Here is a 16729-nt window from a genome sequence, read left to right as displayed (position 1 = left end):
TGGAGCATTTCATGGTGCTTTGTAGTTTGTCTAACAACACATTTATAGGGCTGCTGATAACCGGTTGTAGAGCATGTAAATGTGAGGATTAGTACGCTAGAATACCGGGAGGCCGTGTAAAATAATCAGAGAACTCTGGGTGCCAGTACTGTAAAAATAGTCACTAAGCAGTACTGATCCGAAAACTAGTGCAAGGGTGCCCTAGATGCAGGGACCGTCATAAGCAATTCGAATCGTCATGGGTAATGTTGGTCCATGCGTTGGAGGTAAAAAATGAGGCTCCACACCAGTCAGACAGCTGCACTGCACATGAGATCTGGGTCCAGACATGAGACCCCGTAAAGATTGGCAGATATGGTCAGAGAGTACAGTAAGGTGTATTCCTTTGGAAGGTATTTTTGATGTCTGGAGGTACGAGACCCCGGAATAAAAATACCTTGGAAGTAGTTCAGCTGTGGCTTCAGAAATGTTGAGTGAGTTGATGGATGCGTAGTACACGTTTGTGTGATTACAAATATACAGGTCTGTTTTTGAACTTTGTGTGGATGGTCCATGCAAAGATTTTGAGATGCTCTCGTGCTTTTCAAATTGTATTCTTTTTCTATCGCTAAAAGAGTGAAGGCAGCATTCCATCTGGCCGTTTTTATTTTTTCATTTTCGTTTTAGGAACTATGAAATATCTCCCCCACATTTGTATCTAAATGTTTGTCTCATGTTTTAGTCTTCTCATTGTTTGTATGTAGTAACATGTTTGAACCTACCGCGACAGCCCTCTTGCGTGTCGCGGCTGTTGTATTTTAGTAAAAACGTGAAAGTAATGCCGCGTACACACGAGCGGACTTTACGGCAGACTTGGTCCGGTGTACCGGATTTCGTCGGACAATTCGATCGTGTGTGGGCTCCAGCGGACTTTGTTTTCTCAAAAGTTGGACGGACTTAGATTTGAAACATGTTTCAAATCTATCCGACGGACTCGAGTCCAGTCGAAAAGTCCGCTCGTCTGTATTTTAGTTCGACGGACAAAAAGCCACGCTAGGGCAGCTATTGGCTACTGGCTATGAACTTCCTTATTTAAGTCCGGTCGTACGTCATCACGTACTAATTCATCGGACTTTGGTTGATTGTGTGTAGGCAAGTCCATTCATTCAGAAAGTCCGTTGTAAAGTCCGTCGAAAAGTCGGCCGGGCAAAGTCTTCCGTAATATTTATTATAGGCAGAAGATCCGCGCTACAGGATATGCTTGCAACTGCAGCCCCCCTATGTAGGCAGAGGGTACCCACTTGTACCCTCAGAGAGTAGATCTAAACAATATATATATATAGGGAGTGGCGCTGTGCATGAGGGAATAATTGGCATAAATGATTGTCTAACGGTTATAGTTTTAGTGTCTATAAATCATATTGAGGAAAAAACATAAAAATGTGGAGAAGTTAAATATGTATCCCACATGGGGATCGGTGAATGTTAATGGGATAGGTATAATTTACAAATAGATGTACAGTTTAACCTTCATCCCGTACCCAATAACCGCTGATTAAGGTGTTATATAATGTGCATTACTAGGTGCCAAAGTGTCAAGTGCGGTCCAATTAAGTGTTCCAGCCTCTGCTGGAATAGAATACAAGTGATTTAAATATAAGAAGGGGTAACCACACCCTCTAAAGTGCAGTGCTAAGAAATTTCAATTAATATACAACCAATTATATAAGAATTAATAAATATATATATATATGTGCAAATTATGGTTCAAAATGATGTGGAATGTAAAATATAAGAATGGGTAGTGGATAATAAATTCATTAACTAATAATAACACAATTCATTAGCGGCATGAGATCATTTGTGAGAACGCAACATCAGAGTAAAAGTCCAGTAAATCGTTTAAAAAGTTCATCTAAAATCTTCCACCCGACGACTTCCAAACTCTCTATAGATACAATCCCCCTGTTGTGATTCCACTCACCAGAACGCTATACCCCTGCAGGGGTATAAGCATAAGATGTTTCCACTCAGCCGATCAGATCCGGATGCCGATCGAATCCTTATAACCTCTTGCTTCTGGTTTCCCAGTCCAGATCAGCCTCTCCAACGGGCAGCGAGACGGGGGAACTGGATAGTCCCCTAGTGTAATCCTATCTCCAGCCAGACATCCGCTCCAAGGATTTTATATGTAATAAAAGGAATTATATCCACATAGCGTAACTCCTTTTAAAAAGTTTATTAGGTAAAAAACCACATGCAATCCGATAAAGTAAGGTTGCTTTAAGGGATATATTTAAAAACGGGGAGAAATTATATATAAAGAGCTTAACAAGCTCACTGGCTCCCCTTGCTGTCCCGGGACGCAGCGTTGTTCGCAACCACCGCTTGCGTTCCACCGGTCAGCTAGCAGAAACCACAGCGGCAGGAAGTGACGTTGTGCGTACCAAGATAGTCCCGCCTTACGCGTTTCGTCATACGGACGTCATACGGACGTACGGGCGCCTCCGATGACGTCCGTATGACGAAACGCGTAAGGCGGGACTATCTTGGTACGCACAACGTCACTTCCTGCCGCTGTGGTTTCTGCTAGCTGACCGGTGGAACGCAAGCGGTGGTTGCGAACAACGCTGCGTCCCGGGACAGCAAGGGGAGCCAGTGAGCTTGTTAAGCTCTTTATATATAATTTCTCCCCGTTTTTAAATATATCCCTTAAAGCAACCTTACTTTATCGGATTGCATGTGGTTTTTTACCTAATAAACTTTTTAAAAGGAGTTACGCTATGTGGATATAATTCCTTTTATTACATATAAAATCCTTGGAGCGGATGTCTGGCTGGAGATAGGATTACACTAGGGGACTATCCAGTTCCCCCGTCTCGCTGCCCGTTGGAGAGGCTGATCTGGACTGGGAAACCAGAAGCAAGAGGTTATAAGGATTCGATCGGCATCCGGATCTGATCGGCTGAGTGGAAACATCTTATGCTTATACCCCTGCAGGGGTATAGCGTTCTGGTGAGTGGAATCACAACAGGGGGATTGTATCTATAGAGAGTTTGGAAGTCGTCGGGTGGAAGATTTTAGATGAACTTTTTAAACGATTTACTGGACTTTTACTCTGATGTTGCGTTCTCACAAATGATCTCATGCCGCTAATGAATTGTGTTATTATTAGTTAATGAATTTATTATCCACTACCCATTCTTATATTTTACATTCCACATCATTTTGAACCATAATTTGCACATATATATATATATTTATTAATTCTTATATAATTGGTTGTATATTAATTGAAATTTCTTAGCACTGCACTTTAGAGGGTGTGGTTACCCCTTCTTATATTTAAATCACTTGTATTCTATTCCAGCAGAGGCTGGAACACTTAATTGGACCGCACTTGACACTTTGGCACCTAGTAATGCACATTATATAACACCTTAATCAGCGGTTATTGGGTACGGGATGAAGGTTAAACTGTACATCTATTTGTAAATTATACCTATCCCATTAACATTCACCGAACCCCATGTGGGATACATATTTAACTTCTCCACATTTTTATGTTTTTTCCTCAATATGATTTATAGACACTAAAACTATAACCGTTAGACAATCATTTATGCCAATTATTCCCTCATGCACAGCGCCACTCCCTATATATATATATTGTTTAAAGTCTTCCGTAAAGTCCGCTCGTGTGTACGCGGCATAAGATTTACAGAGGGTTTCGTTATTATCGGTTTTGTGGAATGTCAGTGACAATTTACCAATGTACACGAATGTTGTATTGTTTACCATTCTTTGAAGGATAAAGTAATAACCTTTCAGTGCGCATGCACGGAAGTTCCAATATGGCTGCTTGAGCCAGGAGCTCCGCTCCACCCCGGACCGCAGAGCCGCACTACAGCCGCCACAGCCCTCAACGCGGCACACAACTACTCCATCCGTGCCAGGGACCTCAGGGGGAGCCAGCGGATATGTCCGGTCCCCCGGTAAGACGAGACCTCGGCCCGCTATTTGAGACGGCGGGAACGGATGGGAGTCCCAAGATGGCCGCCAGCACGGACCTCTCCCAGCCACATGCAGCCCAGCATCCCAAGGCTCCTGGACACAGGCCAGTATTAACCCCCCCGACACTTACTTATGCCCAGGCAGCACAGGGGCCCCCAATCCTCCCTCAGAGCACCCATCAATGCTCCCTGAAGCCCCAGGCCTCTGCTAAGGCCTCCACAGGCCCCTCAAGCCATGCACACCAGGAGATGTCTCCCCAGGCCCTGTCAATACAGGCCCAACTCCCAGGGGCTGCAAACCTGTCCTCAGGCTTCTCAGTCACTGACTTTACACTGAATACAAGAAGACATGTTTATTAAATTCTCCTCTTTACTGGAGAAAGGTCTGGCCAGCACAGCACAACAGATCACCAATACAATCAAAGCAGACCTATCGAGTATAGGCTCGAGAATAGAAGCAATAGAGGATAAAGTTGAAAACACAGTCTCCAGAACAAACCAAAATGCAGCCCACCTCCAGACTATTCAAGAACAGCTCGACGTGGCCCTTTCCAGGATTGATGAACTCAAGAACAGGTCCAGGAGGTATAATTTCAGAATTAGAGGCCTCCCAGAAACCTTCACAGATATCCCCTCCATGGTACAGGACATTATTTCTGAACTCATACCTAATATCCCCCCTCAACGCCTCGAATTAGACAGGGCACACAGAGCTCTCGGACCCCCCAGACAAGACGGTTCACCCAGAGACATAATTGTGAAACCGCATTTTTTTTGCGATCAAGGAGGAGGTCATGCGACAATCTCGTCAGAACCCCAAACTGCAACACAGGGGACATCAGATCCAGATATTTGCGGATTTAGCTCCTTCCACCATTCAAAGACACAGAACTCTAAAACCCCTTGTCTCGGTCCTCTCACAAAGGGACATCAAATACCGCTGGTCCTTTCCTTTTGCAGTAAAATTTACATCTCAGGGCAAATCCCAATCATTCTCCAGTCTCCCAGAAGGTGAAAGACTGCTACTGTCTCTCAAATTTATTTCTCAGGAAGCGCCAATGGACTTTTCTGCATCTTCATCAGGCTCGACCAAACGTCCTCCTCCGGGCAGCCCTGTGTCCCCCCTGTGGAATAAGAGCACTTCCAAGAGGAGCAAGGACGGAAGACCTCCATAAGGCCCGGCTGGTATCTTCACTTTTCTCTGTCCCCTCAGGGACTCTTTATTGGGGCGGTGGTCCCAACAGTTGTCGGAGCTGGAGCTCCATACCCCCTTATGGACAAATGGCTTGCTGAGCCCACTACCCAAGTCACGCTTCGCAACACACCTTGTAACTACAGTTTCCCCAGACGGAAAACCCCTCCATGGGGGGAGGGGAGCAACCCCCTATGATCAGAATATCATCATCCCTCCCTATAGCGGAACTGTTCAGCGGATTCAGATGCCCTCCAGCAGACGACTGGATTCTCACGATAGTAGTCCTTTCTGAATGACAAGTTTTTTCTCTTTCTTTTTTTCCATTTAGGAGGGCTGAACTTGATCTAGACTTTCTGGGACTTCGGTATCTAGCCCCGCTCTAGTATAGGGTGGGATCACCTGTATGTCTAGCTACTAATGACCCACTATGTTTAGGATATGCTTAGATGGTAGGGGTTTCATCACCGCTACCTTGTCGAGCCCGGGTCGTTTAGGAGGCCCACCAATTCAGAATGGGGTTAGGGGGAGGGGGATCTACAGCGGGTGGGGAGTATTCGTTTATGTTTTCAGCACAACGGTGTCTAATTAGTTAACCTGGCAAGAAGTGCCGTGAGTATAGGGCTGTTTGAACCTTGCTATAGTTTTTTTACATTAGTGTGTAAGTGTTAATGTTATACCTTGACAAAGATAGGGTCCGGGGTGGATCCCTTGTGCCTCCTCTCATTTCCAAAGAACCCTTAGTGTCCTTTGGATTTGGGACTTCAGTCGGCCTTTCAGGTGGACTGAAGGTTAAAATTGGGAATATTGCGGAAATTACTCCGCAATATCACAAGGGTCCTATTAGGAGACCTATGTCGCTATTTTTGTTCCTGTATGTTTTTTTGTCCTTTTCTACTTTTTGTACCCACTCATCCCTCTTCTTTTTTCTAGCCGTCCTGCGGGCAGGGGCCTCGCACTTCTCTGAGATAGACTTAGAAGATACCCATTACTTATCTTGCCAGGCAAGCTATAGAAGACTTCAAATGGTGAGTGACTGCTTGATCGTTGGTCTCCCTCCCCTCTGCTCACATGACTGACTCACATATGCTAGGAAATGATCTCAAGGTGGCCTCTCATAATGTTCAGGGCCTGAATTCCCCTAGGAAAAGGAGACTAGCTTTGGACCACTACAAATCTTTAAGACTTGATGTAGTGCTCCTTCAGGAGACTCACTTTCCCATCCGGTACACCCCCAAGTTCCTTCACTCTTACTTCCCATCCTTCTTCTTAGCGAATGCCCCTAACAAAACTAAGGGGGTGGCAATTCTACTTTCTAAAAACAGCAAATTCTCCTATATTTCTGACTATAAAGATCCAGAGGGTAGATTCATTTTGGTGAAGGGTACCCTGGAAGGAGTTTTATACACGATTGTCTCGTATTATGCCCCGAATAAGGGTCAAGCATCCTTTTTCCAGGGACTCCTCACTACAATAGAACCCCTATTGGAAGGGAAGGTTATTATGGGAGGAGATTCAAATGTGGTGTTTGGACAAAACCAAGCCCCCCAAGGACCAGCTCACACGCCCCATGAAATTAAGCACCAGAATAGCCAAACTTCTCCATTCCCATGGATTTATAGACATCTGGAGGGAACTAAACCCCAAAAGTAGGGACTACACACACTTCTCCTCCCCCCACCAATCTTATGCAAGAATTGACCACATACTTATTCCATCTTCCCTCATACCCCTCTCCAAAAAAGCTGCAATATTGGATACAGCATGGTCAGACCATTCACTGGTCCTCCTCACCCTGTGAAATGTCCTCTCGGGGCGAGGAGGTTCCTTCTGGCGTTTAAATGAGTCCCTGCTTTCTGACCCTTGCTATAGTAAGGAGATAGCAAACTCCATTAAAGAATACTTTAGCCTGAATGACATCGATAATATCTCTCCAGAGACCCTTTGGCTACAATTAGAGGCGTTCTAATCAGGATTGCGACTCAGTATAAAAAGGAGCACATGATTGATATTCAACGCCTTGAAAAATCATTCCTTTCCTTAAAAGCAGAACACAAAAAACATCTGGATAGGACTATATTAGAAAGGATAGACGCGACTAGACTAGAGCTGAATCTTGCTTTAACGGCCAAAGCAGAGAAAAACATCAGGTGGAGTGGAGCCAAATTTTACTGTCATAAAGATAGATTTGGCTCAATGTTAGCCTCTAAACTTACCCCAAGGTTACGTTCCTCTTCCTTCCCTAAACTAAGGATTGCAGGACAACCCCCAACAGCTAACCCGAACAAAATAATGTCCGCCTTTCATGAATTTTATGAAAATCTCTACAAACCCCCCCAAACAGAGAAAGGCCCTGTAACCACTGCGTTCCTACAGAATTTGCAGATCCCCTCGATCTCCAAAGATTGCAGAGATCTAATGGAAGGAGCATTTACAGCGGAGGAGGTCAGGGAGGTCATAAAAGGACTGAAGCCCGGCTCAGCCCCAGGGCCAGATGGTCTCTCAGTTCCCTACTACAAGCAATTTGGAGAAATTTTAGCTCCTTACTTGGCTAAATTTTTTAATTCCATTAAAACAGGCTCCCCTCTGGACACACAACTGAATACTGCATTTATCTCTGTCATCCCCAAACCCAACAAAAATCACGAGGAAGTGGAAAATTACAGGCCAATCTCCCTGATTAATAATGACCTCAAAATTCTTACCAAAATCCTTGCCAATCGTCTCTCATCATTTATTAATCTTTACGTACACAAGGACCAGGTCGGTTTTATACCGGGGAGACAAGGACTGGACCAAATTAGGAGAGCAATAGATATTGTTTCCATTCTCCAATCAAATTGGGAAGGGGGGCCGAAACAGGAAGGATTACTCCTCTCGTTGGACCTCCATAAGGCCTTCGACTCCATCGAATGGCCTTACCTCTTCTCCTTACTGGAGAAATGGGGATTCGGACCTAGTTTTCTAGGGACCCTTAAATCTTTATACTCCACTCCACAAGCAGTAATTCGGTTACAAGGCCATTACTCTAAACCTCTTTCTATAGCGAGAGGCACTAGGCAGGGATGCCCTCTATCCCCTTTAATTTTTGCTATCGCAATCGAAACCCTAGCAATTGCAGTCAGATCGGACCCCAATATTTTAGGAGTGACATGCGGCGACCAAGTCCACAAATGTGGGCTATTTGCCGATGATATGCTCCTATTCATCACCTCTCCAATCACTTCCCTCCCAAACCTGTGTAAACTCCTGAAGGAATTCTCATGGATCTTGGGTTTAAAGGTAAACTACTCAAAATCGTCGGCCTTGAACATTTCCCTCAAATCACATGTGGTCTCTTCCCTCCAGAATGCCTTTGAATTTAAATGGAGTGATACTTCTATTGACTATTTAGGAATCAAGCTCACTGCAAAAACGGAGCTACTTTATTCGGCCAACTTCCCTCACACATACCGCAATCTAGAGACAGACCTAGGCAACTGGGCAAAGGGTGGAATTTCCTGGTTAGGAAGAATTCATGCAGTCAAGATGACATTGCTCCCTAGACTCCTTTATCTCTTCAGAGCCCTCCCAATACATATTGTAAAAGATCACCTATCTGCATTCCAAAGAAAAGTCATCTGGGGGGGTAAGGGACACAGACTCCAGCAAAACACCTTATTCTTATCCAGATCACAGGGGGGTTTGGGTCTCCTTCAGCTCTTCTGGTATTATCAAGCTGCCAGACTTGCCCAGATATCGGTAGTGTATGCGAAGACAGAGAAGCCAGATTGGATCCAAATAGAGAGACAGGCTGTACCCTTCCACACTATAGATTTCCTATTGTGGGTCCCTCCTAGAAAGCGCCCCCCGATTCTTTCACTGACTCTCTCTCAATCCTTCAAAATATGGGACTCATTACGAAATAACCGGGCCTTAATTTCCAATTGCCACCCACTTGCTCACATTTGTAACAATCCGGACTTTGTTCCAGGTCTAGATATCAAAGCATTTCGATGGTGGTTGGATAAGGGGATGTACCGGATCGGACACTTCTATATGAATGTAGGCCCTATTACCCTGGCCTTTTGTGTGAGCCACTTGGAGATGCCTAACTCTGAGCGATTCAGATTTCATCAAATATGTCATTTCCTCACCCACATAGGGGAGGCAAAATCCGCTCCCCACACATTCACGCCACACGAACTTTGGTGTGGGCGGTCTACAGAGCAGAGGGGAGGCATCACCATCATCTATCAGTCATTCGCCAATCAATCTACCAAGACTCCTTACATGCTCGCATGGGAGTCGGACCTATCCATACAGTGGGATCTAGATAAATGGAGGATTGCCTTTTTTAGGGCCTACAGGGGCATTAAGAATATATCCATGATAGAGTCTAGTCTCAAAGTTATTACTAGGTGGTATCTATCTCCTGACAGATTAGCCAAAATGTTCACCTCGGCTGACCCTAGGTGTTATAGGGGTTGTTTACTTAGGGGCTCGCTGACCCACATATTCTGGGAATGCCCAAGATTGAGGACATTCTGGAATAGGATTTTCCTCCTGAACAGGAAAATTACTAAGGTCCAAATACCGAAAACCCCAGCTATGGCGCTCCTAAATGACAATTTGCCCAGGGCTCCGAAACTTGCCCGCAAACTAATTCACTTTATTTTTCTGGGCGCGAAGCTCACCATTGCCAAGGCCTGGAAAAAAACCAAAGTGTCCCTTAAGGCGGCGATCCGGAAAATCTCCTGGATTATGGCCCAAGAGAAGCTCGCTAGCATCCTTAACAACACAAAAGACCAATTTGAAGCTATTTGGGAGCCCTGGGCAAATTTCATTGGTATTTCATTGATTCCGGGTATGCAGCCATAATCCAGTTGGCTGTTGTAGGGGTGCGGGGTTACTTCCCGCGGGATGGCTCTTTTCTTTCCCCTCTCCTTCCTTCCTTCTCCCCCCCCTCTCAACTTCTCACTCCCACCTTTCTCTTTATCTACCTTATGTTTGGAGTCGCAGACAGTTGGATGGTTTTAGTCACACTTATGACCCCAGAGGGTATATATCCTCAGGGGTTAATTTACACAGGTAATGTTTCCCTACTAGGAATACCTATATTTCAGCCATGTTTTCTGAGGGGCTGGGGGGAGCTGATAGAGAGTTTGCCGGTCACAGTGTGTTCCCTCTTGGGGTGCCAGCGGAATCTCTCAGGTCTCCTCCATCTACTCCTAGGATAGTCTAGGGATTTCACTTATTAGGCCAATGGTCATATTCTCTAGGATAATTTGTTATAATCATAGGCCGGGACCTAATTCCTAACAATTGTTCTTTATTGAATTGCTTAACCCCATTGGGGTCTAACTGTATCTGTTATGACTAATCTGTCTTCATGATTCATGTGTTGTACAACTTTTTTGTTGAAAAACCAATAAATATTTTGAAAAATAAAGTAATAACCTTTGTTTATAAGTATATTTTCAGGTCCAAGGAGTTTATGTACATAGAAAGCAGATGTATAAGAAGGTAAAAGTGTCATAGGTTGTTTCACAGTTTTTTTTCTGCACCCTTTTAAATCTGCATGTCTTCCTCCAGTTTGTAAGGAGGAGGAAGAAAAGGGGGATGAGAGTGGTGAAAATGACAAATTTTCAAACCAATAATACTAACTGCTCTAATTCTAACCAAGTTTGTGCCAAGACTGTCTTTCTTTGATGGAATTTGAATCAGCAAGCAGCAGTCTGGTGAAAGGGGCTCCCATCCCAGATGCTAAAAGAACCGTTTTGTCACTGGTTCCAGGTATTACACCCCAGATGGTAAGCCACGCACAGGTTATGCAGTGACCACAGTCCTGATGTCTGGGTTATTGTCATATGAGGTTTGTTCGAAGGTCAACCAAAACCAGAGTTGTACTTTCCTCATTAGCTGTCACCTACATTTTCAGCTGATGGGGTGGGTGCAATCACTGTAACATGAACTTCAAAAGGTCCATCACAGGGTTCACAAGTCCCTCCTGGACCCTGACACAATAACCAGTTTACATTCTTTCCAACCAGGTGACTGGGTCATTGTAAAGAAGCTTGAGGGATGATACCACGCCAGCCACTGCAAGAAGCGGCTCAACCACAAAGAATAGAGGAGTATCTTTGTTTATTTATATTTTTAAAGTGTATTTTCCAATTAGCTAAGAAAACGAACAGGACACATGGTCAGGTCTACTAGTGCCCCAGCGATGAAGGCGGTACATGATATATAGGATGTTCATATTGGTGTGAGGAGTTTTGACAAACTAGTAAAATCCAAACAGACACTTGTCAATAGAACTTAAAACATTTCTAGAGGGTAAAATTAGTTATAATTTTAACTGGTTCTTGCCAGCTTTGGTATCGGGATAACTAGGTAGCCCACAAGTGTGCTTCAACTGTAGTTTGGTATTAATGCAGATCTACAGCTTATAAGGTGATTCCCGTAAGGCAAAAGGTTCATATGTGCTGGTGAAACTCGTCCCAGCATCTTATGTCATGGACGATCGTGAGGCTCTGATGGTGCGCGAGAAGGTAAAAATGGCAGGGACAGCTGGAAGGAAATTGCTTGTACACGGTGGGGGTTTGAGCTTATGAAATGCTTGAACAATTTCTTATCCAGGATGGGATGTTTGAGGATGGGATGTTTCATGTAACTGTTGAAGCTACAAGGAAGTTTCCACAGTCCAGGGGGGTTTTTGGGAATTCATAAATAAAGATTATTATATCTGGATCGGGGATAGTAGTGACAAAGTTCAGGCCCATATGGATAAGGTTTAGATCCCTACAAGGCAAAGCCAGAGCTATAGCTAGTGAAGGTTGGAATCCTTTTAAGGGTTTGGGAATCTGTGGGGATTTAATTTTTTATTTTGCAGCGGATCATAGTTGAAGGAAGTAGGGATATATATACTCATGTTGTTTTTGTTTCTATTCCTTCTATATGCCGTGATGAGGTGCTCCTGTTGCCTGATTGGACGTGTGACCAGAGCCTGAGCAGATGACCACATCTTCCCTAATGAGATGCCCCGAAGGCCAACCCACGTACAAGACACAGAGTATCCCAGAAAGACCAGCGACTACTACAGCTCACCATGTCATCTCTAACAGAGTCTACATGTCAAGCCGTGTTTTACTTTTTATGGACTAAAAAAAAGATCAGGATTCATCGAGGGACACATGGGATCATATGACAAGAGGAGGGACTGTAGTGGAAAATTTTATGAAGATGTATTTTAATGTATTGTTATAAGAGTCTCCCAGTGTCCGTTCTCTCGCACCCTGCTCTAAAGAGCTGACTGGGGCAGACTAATGCTGGTTGAGACCCGTTAGGTAGTGGAAAACTTCCTGTTGTTTGGAGAGAGGTGTTTGCGGAGCGAAGGGCCCCTGTGCAATGCACAGAACGATTGTCTGGGGGAATTTGTTCACCCTGCAAACACATTATTGGTTTTGTGGATGTGCGCTCTTGTCACCCCTGTATACCTGATCAACATATTTGGGGTGCCATGACGTACACCTGCAGATAATATCCCATCCACGAGGAACTGTAGTCATCATTATTTGGTTATTGTATATTGTATCATGTCCTGTGCTTATATCCTGTGTTAAATCCTTATATGGTCATTCACATCCTGTGTTCATTTCCTGTGAGGTCACAAACTTTGTAGGAGGGGTTTGGCTGTTGGAGGTACACCCTCTTGGGAATTCCTGTTGATATGTTAATAAAAGAGCATGCCAGATGAGATAGGCAGAGATGCTGAGATGAGAACGTAAGGAACTGTTGATGTCTGTTTAATGGGGAACCAGAGGGGAGACATACGATCAAAAGGTAAGATGCATTTATATCATTAAGACGGAAATGGGTGCTTATTAGCACAAGAGTGTAGTGGAATATCCACGACACTGCGGCTGGTCGAGAACGTGTCAACAAAGTGTCAACAAAACTTGCTAAAATCTCTGCAAATGCTTTGTCCAAGCTTTCTGTTCACACTGCTCTTATACAAGCTGAAGCCCCAAGTGAAACTGGTCATAGAGTTGCTATGGGGCTTGCATTGTCTGCTGCCTCTCCTGCACACACTGAAGTCGCCAATGACAGCTCAGTGTGGGATTTAACTGGAGCGGCTGCAGGGCTCTTCTTTACAGGGTTAGATAGATTAGGCTTAGAATGTAGGTTTAGTGTTCGTGGCTGAACTTACACTTGAAGTTTTTTGCCCCCTTCCCTTGTTCCCCCCTTTAACCATCGATTTATAAAAAAACTTGCTTTACGAATGTTTTAACATTCATAAAAGTGTAACAAATAATTCCCGTAATTAATCATTTCTATAGCGAAATGATTCCCTAAAGAAAGCACACAGTGCAGAAGTCTCTCTTATATGCCTATTAACGCTGCTAGCATGTTCTTAAAGGGGTTGTAAAGGCAGAAGGTTTTTTTTATCTTAATGCATTCTATGCATTAAAATAAAAAGCCTTCTGTGTGCAGCAGCCCCTCTCAGCCCCCGTAATATCTACCTGAGGTCCCTCTCTGTCCAGAGATGTCCACGAATGTCTCAGCCGCCTGAGATTCTCCCTCCTGATTGGCTGAGACACAGCATCGGTGCCATTGGCTCCCGCTGCTGTCAATTAAAGTCAACTAGCCAATCAGGGGAGAGACGGGGCAGGGTCGGGTGGAGGCTCAATGTCTGAATGGACACAGGGAGCTGTGACTCAGCTTGGGTGCCCCCATAGGAAGCTGCTTGCTTTGGGGGCACTCGGCAGGAGGGAGGGCCAGGTTCACAGAAGAGAGACCCGAGAAGAGCAGGATCCAGGCTGCTCTGTGCACATCTACTGCAACAGAGCAGGTAAATATAACATGTTTGTTGTGTTTGTTATAGGAAAAAACTAGACTCTATAATAATTTTAAGCTATTTTTCTCTTATGCTGTGTACACACGACCAGACTTTTCGACCGAACTAGTCCAACGGAAAGAATCAGTCGGACAAATCGATCGTGTGTAGGCCTTATCGGACCTTTTCTGTAGAAAAATCTGTCGGATTTTAGAAATTGAACATGTTTCAAATCTTTCCGACAGACTTGAGTCCGATCGAAAAATCTGTTTGTCTGTATGTTAGTCCGACGGACAAAAAAGGACGCAAGGGCAGCTATTGGCTACTGGCTATGAACTTCCTTATTCTAGTCCGGTCGTACGTCATCACGTTTGAAACGATCAGACTTTGGTGTGATCATGTGTCGGCAAGTCTGTTTCGTCCGATGGAGTTCAGTCCGACGAAAAGTCTGGTCGTGTGTACACGGCATTAGAATAGAATATTAGGGGTCGTTGCAGTTGCTCAGCAAAAGGCAACAAGGAAACTATTTCACACATACTACAAACATTATGGGAATTATTAGTTACACTTACACAAATGTTGAGACATTCACAAAGTGATTTTTTTTATGAACCAGTCCCTAATACACAATCCTCCAATCCTCCTTTACCATGGGTTACACCTATACCTTAGAACCTGTTACCTATCCTATTTCACTTGAACCTCCAATGTTTCCAAACATGGTCCCTATGACCGTAATATATATACTTATGCAAGTATTTCTATGTTCTACTCTGGGGTCTCTACAGTGGCATGTTTTTCATTCAAGATATGATATACACCAGCAGATACAAGCCAATTTTTTGTAAAATTCTATGTAACACGGTCCCTTTCCTATGACTGTAATATGTATACTTATGTAAGTATTTCTATGTTCTACTCTGGGTTCTCTACAGTCGCATTTTTTTTTTTCATGCAAGATATGATGTATAGCAGCCGATATCAGACAATTTCTTTGTAAAATTCCATGTAACACCTTCCCTTTCCATTTAAAGTGGTTGTAAAGGCTTAAGGTAAAAAAACCTTCAGTGTGCAGCTCCCCCATCAGCCCCCCCCCCATACTTACTAAGCCCGATCTCGATCCAGCGACATGCACGAGACCCTAGGCTCTCCCGGGTCTCTCCCTCCTGATTGGCTGAGATGCAGCTGCAGGACCCATTGTCTCTCACTGCTGTCAATCACAGCCAGTAAGGCGGGAGCGGGGGGCTGGCTGAGCCGTGCTATCTCTGTCTTATGGACGCAGAGAGCTGGCTTTAGACCGCGCATGCGCGAATGCCCCCACAGCAAGCAGCTTGCTATGGGGCACTCGACAAAGGGAAGGGACCCAGAGCGCCTTTGGGGGACCCAAGTAGAGGAGAATCAGGGCTGCTCTGTACAAAGCCACTGCACAGAGCAGGTAAGTGTGACGTGTTTGTTAATTTGTTTTAATGTTTTCCTTTACAATCACTTTATTATAGTATTCTGCATTTTCTGTAACCTACAATCAAATAAAACAAGTTGAACACAAAAAGCTGCTCAGCATTTTTGTTCCACCACAAGATGTTGCCCACTGTCATTCAAGCCAGAAGACTGGGAACAGTACTGAGGGGGTGTCAACACAGCACCCTTCATTCACATTTTATTAACGCAGAAAGTGGTGCTGATGCCAGTGCTACTCACTGCATTATGGGGGACTGCCCACTTCTGGGTGATAACTGAAGAGGAGAAGGACCCTCATGTTACTGGCCTAAATACTTTATAAAAAAAATTATATGTATTAAAAAACAAAAAGAGCAAAACATACAGTGGGGAGTCTGGGACTGAGACTGAAGTTGTACTTTAATTTCTCTTTTATATATGTATAGTGTGTCCACTTATATGGCATTACTTGACAACAGCTGTAACAAGTTTACAAGTGCCACACTCAGTGGGCTAGCGTTTTCACTATTTTCAGTTGTGGCAGTAAATAGACAAATCACTTGCTGTGTAATACAATATACTCAAAACAAGTGCTAGTTACCAGAAGTTAATTTTTTATACTGTTATTATGGTTGTTGTCATAGTTATTATTGGTGGTCTTGCATTATGTTTTTTTTGTATGCTTATTGGTCTGATATACTCTAGCTGTAAATTTTTAATACAAGTGGCAATCTTCAATTCCATTTCAAGTTCTTTAGGACGTGATTGGGAAAGAAAAGTAAAGGTTAGCGGGTTTTCATTGATTTCTCAATAACTGACAGCTTGAGTGACTCATTGACAAGCATAAACCTGGAGATTACATTTTTTTTTTCACGTGTCAATGCCTTGCCCTATCAATGTGAGACTGACTGCATTAGTGACCAGTTTTTTGCTCAGGTTTTCATTTGTGACAGTTGCAGTGTTGTTGGTAAAGCAAAATATAAACTTAAAAACCTAGTAGATTTTGCGTGTGACAGCAGCCCTCCAAGATATCCACAGTTATCTACCAATGATGTATAACAAACTTTGTAGCACTATCACCTTAAAAAATAAATTAATAACTAAACCAAAAAAATATGAAAAATACTTTACTTTTTATTCAGTGAACAAACATACTCATAAAGGTGCAATAAAACTGCATGTACAACCTATCACACCACAGTCCATGCATGCATGATGATGTCAGAATGTAGATCCTGGTAAATCTATTTTACACCATATTTTACCCTGTGATGAAGGGCAATCTCGTGT

This window comes from Aquarana catesbeiana, linkage group LG05 (assembly GCF_042186555.1).
Source record: "Aquarana catesbeiana isolate 2022-GZ linkage group LG05, ASM4218655v1, whole genome shotgun sequence".
In the NCBI taxonomy this organism is placed as follows: Eukaryota; Metazoa; Chordata; class Amphibia; order Anura; family Ranidae; genus Aquarana; species Aquarana catesbeiana.
The sequence above is the reverse complement of the archived record's forward strand: the minus strand, read 5'-3'. Positions refer to the sequence as shown.